Source organism: Adiantum capillus-veneris, chromosome 9 (genome assembly GCF_014529385.1).
Source record: "Adiantum capillus-veneris isolate H3 chromosome 9, ASM1452938v2, whole genome shotgun sequence".
Taxonomy (NCBI): domain Eukaryota; kingdom Viridiplantae; phylum Streptophyta; class Polypodiopsida; order Polypodiales; family Pteridaceae; genus Adiantum; species Adiantum capillus-veneris.
The window spans coordinates 104,994,198-105,007,335 of NC_140939.1; the positions used below are offsets into that span (position 1 = coordinate 104,994,198).

General features: G+C 46.8%; 1 protein-coding gene across 1 annotated transcript in view; it reads right to left on the reverse strand.

Moving 5' to 3' along the window:
- AIP3 (ABI3-interacting protein 3) overlaps positions 1–13,138 on the reverse strand; it is a 102,979-nt gene that overhangs the window by 56,405 nt on the left and 33,436 nt on the right. The window lies entirely within an intron of this gene.

Here is a 13,138-nt window from a genome sequence, read left to right on the forward strand (position 1 = left end):
CAACATGGGCACTGTACTAGGCATGATCGGCACGTGTTGGCCATTCACATTTTGCGTCAGAGGTGCGATATCTGGCTGCTGTCCAGAAAAACCAGCCATGCCAAAATGACCCTGTGGCACCCCAAACTGGCCCTGGTTGCCGTGGAAACCTTGCTGCATGCCGATAGTACCATACATGGGGTTTGGCATGATGCCTTGCATACCCCCGAACACTGTTCCTGGCATGTACGGCTGACTTCCAGACGCATAACCAGCCATACTTTGGAACACTGATCCACCCCCGAAATACCCAGGATGTACCGTGGGTGGTGGAAAAACTGAGTGCATAGCCTGGTATCCAGCTCCCTGTCCATTCAAGACAGCATGCTGGCTCTGAAAGGTGGCGGGCTGAACTGGCATAACCTGTGGAATAGGCGTTCTAGCCACCTGTTCAAGCACGGGAGGAACCTGCTTTGGAGCCCCCGACTCCGCAACATGCGAGTGTTCCCTTTCCTCCTGCGCCTCATGAAGTACCTGGGCTTGAGCTTCAACAAGCTCCGTACGCGGCGTAGGTTGCCTATTTTGATGTTGCACTGGTGGCGCTTGCAAGAATTCCATAAACCTCGGATTCTGCACCAGCTGCGAAAAGACATTCACCGCGGCAACTAACTGAGTCTTAAACGCATCATCCTCGAGTTGCCCTGTCATAAAGCCCTGTACTACTGGAGGGACATTCACGTTGACAGGAGGTACAGACTGACGTGGCCGTGAGCTCTCGCCAATCTCAAAAACCATAGGAATCTCCTGCCTGTCCTTTGGAGAGGAACCCTCTTCCATAATTCCCTTCCCCTTGTCGGTCATAGTGTAGTCCCCGCGTTCTTGCAATGTGTGTCTTTACCTTGAACAATCCAAGCTCACTCTTTGAGGAAAAAGTGATTGATGTCCCGGCAACGGAACCATGAAACCGGCCCGTAGGGCGGTAGGCGTTGGCTTTCACCCGAAATTCTTTACTTTATACACACACACAGAGCACTTTGCAAAGAGAACCTGCGACGGGAGTTAACACTTGAATACACACACGGCTCAGAAGCTAAAATGCTCCGAGCAGACGCCGACAACCTGTAGGCCCCAAAATTGACGCCCCTTTCGGTATTTCTTTATTCTTTAGGAGGGTAAATTACAAGGTAAGGTCCTGGGAATCCTTCACGTGTATCCACCTAGATACCATTTGATTTGGCCAAATTTCGGCAGCATAACAGCCCCAAAACTTGCGCGAAACCCATTCCCCTGCTGGAACTCGCTTGCACTGACGTATACCCTCTGATTCCTGTCCAAAAACAGTAAATTCAGCACGCTGTATTTACTGGTTTTTGCCCTGTTTTCAGCCCCAAACAGTCCCCTAACTGTCCTTTGCCAATGGGGCACGATTCCCAATGATCCTGGCGTCCGTATGGCTGAAAAACAGTCAAATTACAGCGCATACACAGAGCTGATTTTGCACCTGTACGGTGAGGTTATGACCCTCACCAGTGCCTGCTTTGGAGCAGCAGTTAGCTACCCCTGTTCCTGCTCAAGGAGGCTCTTGCCTCAGCACAAAAGCATGAACCCACACAACTGTACATCAGTCAAATGAGTAGCCCTCTTGTGGGGCATCACATAACTGCACGTAGGGGAGAAAGAGAGCAGTATGTAGCGTGCGGGGCATCACTCCCGTCACCATACTGTGCATAGAGGGCAAGGTAAGCATTCCATAGCTTCTGTACCTGTTGCAATCCACCTGTGGCTGAAAATGGCGCCCCCTTTGATGATATGCAGCTCGTTTTTGCCTCCCAGAGTGGCAGAATCGCTCACAAGCTGACACGTCGCCCAGTTTCCGAGTTTGGGCTTTCCCTGCTAAAAATATCTCAACTGGTGCGTCAGTTGACTTCGCGGCAGAGTTGTAAAGTGTTCCCCTAGTCATACCGAAGGTAATGACGTGAACACATTTCACGGCCCAAAATAGCAGTTCCCTAAATTTTAGGAGATGCTTCCGTTGGGCTCCCACTGGTCTTCTGACCATCTATCCTCATTGGGACCGCATCCAAAAGTGCAATGTGGCCCAACTGTCGGATACTTTTTGTTGGTAGTCCCACCTTGACTTTACGCCTTAATTGAGTTCACTTCCTAGTATCCACCAACTTGCTAAGTGCGACGGGGGGACCTATATGATCTTGCTCTGAGCCTAGACATCTTCTTACCATACGAATTCCAGTGCCGACCACTTCCCGTCTGCGGGTGAATCTACCGTTCACATTGGCCATACAATGTCCGACCGTTTGCTACTTCAAGAAGAGGGTCTTAAACAAATAAAATAAACCCCATTGGAAAGAAACCAACAACCAAGGTTAGCAGTTGCCACATCTCTGTGACATGGTTAATAACTGCCACGTCCTCGTGACATACCCCAACCTCTTCACTGTCCACTACAAGAAACCTACACATTACAGAGCTACTAACACTAACAGACATGCTCAAATCTACACATTACAGAACTTAAACAAACCTAACAAAACCTGCACAAAGCTGCACCTTGCAGCACTAATAGATCTAATCAAAACTCTGAAAAAACCGAAAAGAACAAAAATGAATGGCTTCACGAGGTAGCACTAAGTGCTCCTCGAGCTTGGTGCAAGGCGACATTTGCGCCAAAAATGTGCGCTTCAACCCCACATGTTCATCCATAATTTTCTATCTAATATCTCTTCAAAATAATGCTAGTTCATCTATAATTTTCTATCTAATATGTCACGAGGACGTGGCAACTGCTAACCTTAGTTGTTGGTTTCTTTCCAATGATTTTTGTTTAATTCTTAAGACCCTCTTTTTGAAGTTGCAAATGGTCGGACATTGTATGGCCAATGTGAATGGTAGTTTCACCCGCAGGCAAGAAGTTGGTCGGCATTGGAACTCGTAAATTAAAAGGATGTCTAGGCTCAGTTCAAGATCATGTAGGTCCCCCTGTCGCACTTAGCAAGTCGGTGGATACTAGGAAGTGAACTCAATAAAGGCATAAAGTCAAGGTGGGATCACCAACAGAAAGTATCCGACAGTTGGGCCATATTGCACTTTTCGATGCGGTCCCAATGAGGATAGATGGTTAGATGACTAGTGGGAGCCCAACGGAAGCATCTCCTAAAAATTAGGGAGCTGCTATTTTGGGCCATGAAATTTGTTCGCCTCATTACCTCCGGAATGACAAGGGGAACATTTTAGTACTCTGCTGCAAAGTCAACCGATGCACCAGTTGAGAGATTTTTAAGCAGGAAGCCCAATGCGGGAAATTGCATGCATGAGTGCCAAGTGGTACTTTTTGGCCAATTTACCAAGTTTGGGAGAACAAAACTCGTAACTGACTCTTTGGAGCAGTTTTGGAGGCTGATAGCTCTGATTTTCAGCTATTTCTTTGCATTTTTCAGCTTCCCATGACTTTATCTTCGACCAAGGAGCTCATTTTCAGCATTGGAAGGCATCACATGCGTGTTTACAAGGCTGTTTTGCTGCATTTTCAGCAATACGCAGGTTTTGGCAGCCATGGAAATCTTCCCCTTTTTGCATCTATTTGTTCACAGATGCATTACAGGTCAAGGGCAGAAGAGGGGGCACTCGATTTATGCGGGGGGGGGGGGGGGGGGGTAGGGGGGGATACTTCATTGAGAACCTGTCACAGGTTAAGAGCTATGGAGTGCTTGCTTTCCTCTCTATGTACAGTGTGGTGCTGGGAGTGATGACCTGCACACTACACACTGCTCTCTCTCTCCCCTACGTGCAGTTATGTGATGCCCCACAAGAGGGCTCTTTATTTGACTGATGTACAGCTGTGTGGGTTCATGCTTTTGTGCTGAGGCAAGAGACTCCTTGAGCAGGAACAGGGGTAGCTAACTGCTACTCCAAAGCAGGCACCCGTGAGGGTCATAACTTCACCGTACAGGTGCGTTTTCAGCGCTGTGTATGCGCTGTAAATTGACTGTTTTTCAGCCATACGGACGCCAAAACCATTAGGAATAGTGCCCCACTAGCAGAGGACAATTAGGGGACTGTTTGGGGCTGAAAATAGGGCAAAAACCAGTAAATACAGCGGGCTGAATTTACTGTTTTTGGGCAGGAATCAGAGGGTTTACACCAATGCAAGTGAGATCCAGCAAGGGAATTGATTTCGCACAAGTTTTGGGGCCGTTATGTTGCCGAAATTTGGCCAAATCAGATAGTATCTAGCGGGATATAGGTAAAGGATTCCCAGGACCATAATATCTCTTCTGGAACGAGTATCTCCTCGCCCCTAGGTATTTTCAATCTGTCAGTCATCCTTATTCTTGCGCCTTCTTGGGGCACCGTGCAAAGATATGTCCTTGTTCCCCACATTCAAAACATTTTCTTGCTTTGAAATATTCGTCTCTTTGTTCTTTTGTCAATCGAGATCGTGTCTCTCTATCGTCTGCTTCTATTTTGACTCGTTGAAGGTTCATCTAGTGGGTAAGTCAAGTTACCTAAATGTATGGCAAGTCCCCGCTTCGCATGTCCCATCAATTGTTGTATGGACTCGGACTTCTTTTCAAGATAGTAGTCTCCGTTCTCATTAGGAAGTTCACAGCAAAAGCGCTCAATTTACTCCTTGAAACTGATCTTCTTAAAGGATGAAGCAAGTAGTAAGACATTCCAAAATCTTTCACAGTAAGTATCCAAAGGTTCTACCTTGACCATCCGAATATAATTCCAGTCAATAATCACGTCTCGTTCGTATTCTTCTGTGAGCCATGAAGAAATAAAGAGTTTCTTAAATTTCATCCACTTTGTCGGTGCTTCTTTTCTTAACAAAAGAGTGGACCACCATGTCTGTGCATTGCCTTTCAAAAAGGATGATGCCCGTCTAATCTTAAAGTGCTCTGTATAGCAACCTCCAGAAAATGCTATGTCAAACTGTTGGATAAGGACTAAAGCCTTGGGAGCCCTGAAAAATATTCAAATTTTACTCTCTGTCCACCCTCTTTGAATTCCTTGGCCTTTTTTCCCTTGTCGTCGAGGAAATCATATTGATTGGCTCTGTAAAAGTGCTTCTTTTTTTAATAAAACGTATTGGTCCTTTTGCCATTTCTTGCCCTTTCTGTCCTCATCACTCGAGTTAGAAGAGCATGAGCTGTCCGAGCTGTTGGAAGAAGATGAGGACAAATTGGACAATCCTTCGAAGCGTACACGCTTCTTCTATTTTCCCAAGTAACCAGGAAAGTCAGTTCCTCGTTACGTTTCTTAAGTTTCTTCTCCTTTCACCCCAATAATTGGTTGACTCGTTTTTCGGCAACGTCCTCGAGTTCATCTTCAGTAAATATCCGTGGAACAAGAGGTTGCTTGAGGGCTGACTTTATTGGTGTATAAATGGCTTGCTGCCAATGCGTATGCACTTTGTCAATCGGATTCCGGGTCAAAAAAATTGCATGTTGTGGATCCTTTGCAAACTTGAGCATCTGCTTTGCGCACTCATCAACCTGCTGTTGACGTTGCATCTCCATACTACGTAGGCCGAGGTGGCCCGTATTCGTGATCTGCTAATCCATTCAAATTTTCTATAGAGCCTCTCATTTTAAAAGTATCAGAAGGGTTCGCCTGATTCTTGCGGGATTCGTCGTTTGATTCCATGTGTTTCGCGGTAAGAGGATCGGACTTCTCGGTAGAAGAGAAATCGGTCGTGCTATGATACCACTGTCACAGACTTGGGCACCCCAAGTCGAGAATCCGGCACAACACATGAGAGAATCACCTAAAATATTTCACAACTTTAGAACTTAAGTAGACACGTAGTTCCATGCCTAGAGGTATTGGCCTCAAAATCTAGCACCCCTTTCCGTATTTCTTTATTATATTAATGCTTGAGCAAAGTACAACACCCAAAAGGGAGTCCTCTGCTCTCAAACTCTGCGTCCATATGCTCTGCATAGTGAGGCCCCTTGGGCTTATTTACTCTTACAAGGGATGCCAAAAGAAGAGCCCCAAAAGCTGTTAAACTCAAAAGCAATTGGTTCATAAAAGCAATAATCCCAAAAGCTAGTAGAAAAAGCATCAACGCAATTTGCAGAAATTCATACAGGCTGCAGCTTGCCACGTCACCACATGTAAGCGCAGATCGCGGAAAGCCGTATTGTCTACCACATCATCTGCCGTACTATCTTGATGCCACGTCAACGTTCGTACTACCACGTCAGCACCTGTGCAGGTGGTCATGCCACATCATCATTTTGTGACACCGACCGAGAACTTATTAGTCACTACCACCCTTACTCCATCGCGCATTGGGCACGTGCACTCCCGTCTTCATCGCTATGTCTTACACGGCATAAGCCATAAGGAAACCAAGACATAGCGTTCATGGATTCAGTAGAATACTTGCAGTTTCTCCTCGACGAGCTTCGCGACATTCTTTCGCAGCATCCTCAGCAAAATCTCCAAATGCTGCAAAGTTTTCAACAGTTTCTAGATTACATGCTACCCCCTGTGATGTCCCACGTGGTACCTCCTGCTCCGGCACCAAAAAATACAAGAGCTTCCAACCGACAACCTTCCCAACCGCCTATTCCAATCGGGGGAGTCTTCAAAATATGGCGCAGCCATCTGACCCTAATCGAGTGCAACCGCCTTTGCCACCTCTGTTGCCCCCACCACCACCGTCATCAAGCTACAATGGTTGGAAGCTACAATAGTTGGAGCCCATATGGATACCCTTATTATCCGTACCCAAGATATACGCCTAACCAATCGAAAGATTTCAAGGATGGCAGCACAACAGTCAAATTTTTCACTTTTTCCGGGGTGAAAGATCGGAAGAAAGCATTGCAGTTCCTACAGCAATTCAACAACATCTATGCTTTGGGAAACTATACATAAGAATCCAAGATTTCTCGAGCAGCCGGATTTCTTAGAGATAATGCTATGCAATGGTGGAGTTCAATCGCGATACATCCGCATGCTCCAAGGACCTAGCAAGCTTTCTCAAGACAGTATTTGCACGCAGTTATATGACCTCTCTTTGAAGTCCGGGAATGGGGCAACTTGAAAATGCTTGCCTTCTCTATTTGAAGCCCGGATCTTGGCAAAATGGGGCAACTTGAAAATGCTTGCCACAAAGACCATCAACGACTATAACCTAAGGTTTCTCGACGTGTAACTTCTGGTGTCCTTCTTTAAGTTCATTCCCTTGGAGCCCAGTGCGAGCGATACACCATTGGACTACCATCACCATTGCAAGAATATTGTCTCTCCAAGCAAGTCTCAACTATGCAAGAGCTTACGGACCATGCCACGGCCGGCTACAAACTAATGAAGCGAAAGCTCGAGTTTACCACAGAAGAACCTCCGGCCACAACGAACAAATTCTCGAGAGTCTTGTAAAACCACAAAGGCCTTGTTTGATGCCTCAACAACAAGAACACCTTATCACAAGAAGGCCGCTGCTTTGGATGCTTTCAAACAGGGCACCACCATTATGGTTGTCCCCATCGCACTGATGGACCAGCGGAGCCGACGCCCGCACAAACGGTCGACAGAACCCAAGGGCCACCTCCAACTAAGAGAGCTAGACCCGCTATTGGACTAGTCCCTGATATCTATGGCATATGCCTTGAAAGTACAAATGAATTGTGTAGAGTATAGGTAAGGTCAACGGCTTGAAAGCCCTTATTTTCTGTGACCCCGAAGCTACAGAGAACTTCGTCCATCTAGAATTCTTTAAGCAGACGCACTTTGATTCTGATGCAGAGGGTGGAGCATAGTTACCGGGGAACGGATCCTACAGGGACCGGAACGCCAGAATGATGTTCCGACAGGCTTCAGATGCAGGGAATGTCCCAGAACAGCTGGGTGTTCCGACAGGCAGGCAATCACCGGAACGGCGGGGAACGACCGGAACAGCTTGGCAATGGGAGAGTCCTCCAACGGCTATAAACGGGCAAAAACGGGCAGATTCTGGGTGTCTTTTGTTTGGCAGGCCTTCCTTATAAATTGCCCCTCCTCACCCCTTTTATTCACAAGTGCACAAGCTCTCAAGCTCTCTCTCTCCCTTGCTATCAAGCTCTCTCTCCCTTGCTCTCAAGCTCTCTCCTTTGGGCTTGCCCTCAAGGCTTGAATGGAGTCAAGCCTCTCTCTCAAGCCCTCTCTCTCAAATTTCAAACCCTCAAGGAGCAAGCTCTCTCTTTCTCAGATAATCCAGTTATCCATGGCCTCTTCTTCTCGTACAACCCCCTCCGTTCATGCGGGCAACACCCAAAAGGCAAAGGAATGGTCGTGGTGGGACGAGATGACGTAGGAGGGCACCTTGTCGGCGGCCGGAGGTTCTCGTGCATGGGCATGCAAGCTATGCTTTTACACGCGGAAAGGGGGCATGACAAAGTGAGGGCACACTTTCTTCGAGTGTCAGGACATGAGGTGAGATTTTGCACCAACATAACCATCGAGAAGAGGAAGGAGCTTGAGGAAAAGGATCAGCAATTCAACCATAAAGCCAATCCCGCACGCAAAGGTATCGATCGACCCAAAGACCCTTCTTCTTCTCTACCCAGTGCCGGTGCAGTGGACCTTCATCGGGTCCAATTCGTTGCCAAAGGACCCTTGCCACCTCTTGCGACCCAAAGAAGAAGGAAGAGGTGGAAGCCAACGTGGCCCGATTCTTCTATCATGATCATATCCCATTCGTCGCTGCAAGGTATGCTTTATCAATCTTCTCTCTCATTTCTTCCTTTATCGTCGTTTCCGCCACTATGATCTCTAAAGTTTAGACTATGAATAATCAATTACCATACTAACCTCTTCTATGTGTGATCGAAATAGGTCGGGACTCGGAATATTGGAAAGTTATGGTGCAGCGGATAGGAGAGTATGGCACCGGCTATGTGCCGCCATCTTCAAAGGTTCTCCAAACCACTTTGCTCGATCGAGAGAAGGCGATCATGGAGCAAGCAACACTCAATATTCAACGGCTTTGGGCAAAACATGGCGTTTCTCTCATGCCGACGGGTGGAGCGATACAAGGAAGAGATCTATCCATGGCCTTGTCGCATACTCGAGTGGAGAGATGTACTTTGTGCACTCTCATGATGCCACCGAAAGTGGCAAGTCCGCCGATGTCCTCTCAGCAGAGTGGATAGTGGCCATAGAAGCGATCGGTGAGCAACACGTGGTGGCCTTTGTCACAAATGGGGAGGCATCAAACAAGGTAGCAACAGCTATTGTAGAGGGCCACTATCCGCATGTGGCAGTGTGCTTTTGCATGGCACACTCCTTGAACAACCTTCTAAAAGACATCAGAAAGCTAGAATGGATCGCTCCAGTCATTGCTGATGCAGTGAAGATTGTTACTTTCATCAACAATCACAACTTGGTTCAGAGCGAGTACCTCAAGAGGTCGGGCGGCAAAGTGCTTCTAAAGTATTCAGACACCCGCTTTGCATTCAACTTTCTTCTTGTGCGCAGGTTGTCTGAATGTCCAAATGCGGTCAGGTCTTCATCGGTGATGAGTTCACCACCTCCCCCTATGGAAAGATAGTTGCAAAAATTTTGTGCAAGAAGGCTGAGGATCTTGAGTTCTGGAAGGAGCTCAAGAGTCTAGACGCACAAGTAAAACCGGTGGTGCATCTACTTCGAATTATGGATGGCACGGACCCTTGCATTGGCAAGGTTTATGAGGCAATGGACCGCATGGATTTTGAGCAAGGAGAAGGCAAAGGATCTTGAGTTGTGGAAGGAGCTCAAGTGTCTAGACGCAAGGGTGAAAGCGGTGGTCCATTTGCTTCGAGTTATGGACCGCATGATCGAGTAGCTTGCACAGCTTGAGCCGAAAGCAGAGCGATATGAGGAGATCCATGTGCTTTGCAGCTTGAGGTGAAATTCATATGCCTCTCCTTTACACGGGGCAGCGTACATGGTGGATCTAGAGTTCCAAGGTGCAAGGCAAGAGACAAATAGAGAAGTCATGAACAAGTTTACAGAGATCTTAAACAAGATGATTCTAGACAGAGATGGACGACGCATTGTCAGAGATCAGTTGAGACAGTACAGAGAGATGCGGGGCTCATTTGGCAGTCCAGATGCTCAGATTGATCGGAGGAAGATAGGTTCAGTGCTATGGTGGCAGGACTATGGCTATGATGGCCCTGAGCTTCAGAGATTGACGTATTCTGAGCCAGCCAGCTAGTACCTCATGCTTGGAGCAATTGTGGAGTACCTTTAGCCACATTGCTTCCAAGAAGAGGAATGGGCTTGGAGTGGAGAAGGTAGATGATCTGGGCGATGCATTGTCAGAGATCAGTTGAGACAGTACAGAGAGATGCGGGGGTCACTTCGCAGTCCAGATGCTCATATTGATCGCAGGAAGATAGGCTCGGTGCTATGGTGGGAGGACTATGGCTATGATGGCCCTGAGCTTCAAAGATTGGCGATCCGTATTCTCAGCCAGTCAGTTAGTACCTCATGCTTGGAGCAATTGTGGAGTACCTTTAGCCAAATTGCTTTCAAGAAGAGGAATGGGCTTGGAGTGGAGAAGGCAAATGATCTTGTCTTTGTCAACGCAAATTTGAAAATGCTATGCAAGAGTACAGGTAAACAGACAGATCCTTTTACACAGTGGGAGATGGAGCAAGAAGCTCCTCAGGAAGGTGGAGATACAGAGGCCCCGACCCCACGTACTTCATCCATGGCTGAGGTCAAGCCGGGCCTAGAGCTCGATGATGAGGAATGGGAGGAAGTGCATGACGTACAGCCGGCTACTACAAATTGGGAGGCTTCTCAAGCTAGTGGCTCTTGAGTCTTGAGACTCGAGAGTTGAGACTTTAGGACTTCCATAATTCATTATCCTTACCTTTTTGTAGTGCAGCTTGCCCTCTTTGTAGCATCTTTCTGCCAGTGTGTTTTGAACTTTGCGCCCCTTATAGTCTCATTATGTCATATGGTATATGTCACCTTTGGTTTTTTTGTAGCGCCTTGGCAGGCCTTGTTAGCCAAAATTAAGCGAAAAGTGTATTTTGCTCATTGTTATGACTCAACTTTCAAGTCTTATCTCTGACTTCTACTCTTGCAATTATTTGAGAGCTCTAATCTGTAATTGCATGTGTCATTGTGTATGGGCATTGTGTATGTACCATGACCGCGGCGCCGCACATCACATTCAAGTCATAATAAGGTTAAATTGTCTTCAAATCGTGTTTTTTGTGAGTATTAGAGTCAAAAGACTTCAAATACCATAATGCTGAAACTTGCAATATCTGGGTGTTTTTTAAGCCTCTCAGTCCAGACCCGTTCCCGTTCCCCCGTTCCGCAAGGAGGCCCGTCACCGTTCCCGTTCCGCGTTCCGGGTAACTATGGGGTGGAGAGATTGAAGCCGAGCTAGCCACAGGGCAAACTCAAAAAGTGGTACCACTCATTGGTGCTCTTCCAGTGACTATCAAAGATTATCATGAAAAAGCCAATTTCCACATTATGAGGTCGAACAATTGCGACGTTCTCTTGGGCATGCCTTGGCACGACAAGAATGATGAGACTCTCCATATCCGGAACCGAACCATTACCTTGATGCATAAGGACAAGCCAGTCGTCCTCAAAGTTCGGTTGTCTGAACAACAACTTGAATGAATTTTTTAGTTGTCTTGTAGTTAGATACTTTTGAGCTCTCTTTGAGCAAGTATTGTTTGAAACGGATGTACCTGTTTTAAACCTGTCTTGGTGCCGATTTGAACTGTTTGACTTTAGTTTCAATATTGATTTCAATGCTTGGTGATTTACTCCCAGGTGGAGTAGCAAGAAATGACGTTTGAGAATGCTTGCACATACTCATGGCCCAGACCCTTGTGGTTGTTTTACGGGGGGAATATTGTTGTTGTTACTCATGGCCCGGACCAGGATGGTAATTTACGGGAGGAGTATTAAGATGTATGAGCAATGGTTACTCTTAGCACCTCCAAACAACGCAAGCTATGGTCTGGGGGCGCTTGGTTGTAAAAGGCCTCTATATCTCCCGGCCCGGACCTTTTTAGGTTAGGCGGGAGGAGTGATGAGGGAGTCGAACAGCTCATGCCTGGATGGTTATTCGCGAGGGGGGTGTTCATTGGCAACTTTATGTTTCTATGTCTTGTAACATGCATATGTGAGCAATTGTGTTGCATTGTGATGTGCAAACCATTGAATAATCCTTATTGAATGAGATTCTTCTGGGAAGCCAACGACCCAGGAAATCAACACTTCCAATATGCAATGAGACTTCTTATTGGATAAGATTCTTTTGGGAAGCCAACGATCCACGAAATCAAGAGCTCCGATTTGGAATAAGAAAACTGATTGTCCCTCGCAATGTGCCTCGAAAATCCTTTTTGAGCTAACCTGAGTTGTTTTGTAGATATGTTGTAATCGCGGACGATTACTTTTCTTTCAAGAAGGGGGGATGTCACAAACTACTAACGTGCCAAGCCACTAAAGAGCCGAGCCAACTGGTAGATCCCGGCCGAGGGCCTAAACCCTAAGAAGAAGTCCTACCAACTTATGTGACCCCCCCGATGGGGCCCAAAGGACCTAAAGATTAAAGCCGGACCAACACAGCGAATTCAGGTGCTGACATGGCAACCAATACAGACTTTCACGAATAGCATTGCTGACATGCCAGCCAGTACCAATTTCCACGAATCGCACTGCTGACGTGGCAAGTGTACTGGTTTCCGTAATTTGCGCTAGCAGCTTTTTACGCCAACTTTTGGGGCCAGATGCTTTTGAGTTTATAGCTTTTCATGTAAACTGCTTTTAATTGGCCAAAGGCCTTTAAATATGAACTATGCGCTCTCACTCTGGCAGTCTTCCCACGAGAGATGCAAAGCAAGAGCCACAGAGTGTATCTTGTTTAAGCAATATAAAGAAATACCGAAAGGGACGCCACGGTTTGAAGCCAGTACTCTCTGGGGTGGAATTTCGCCACTTCATGTTGCGTGTGCTCTCTCTCTCTCTCTCTCTCTCTCTCTCTCTCTCTCTCTCTCTCTCTCTCTCTCTCTCTCTCTCCGTTCAATTGTTATTAAAGTGCTAAAAGATTGTTCAATTTGTTGGCAAGTATTGCCGTCCCGATTACCTTTAGCCACGTCGCAAGTGTTCTCTGTGTAACAACAGA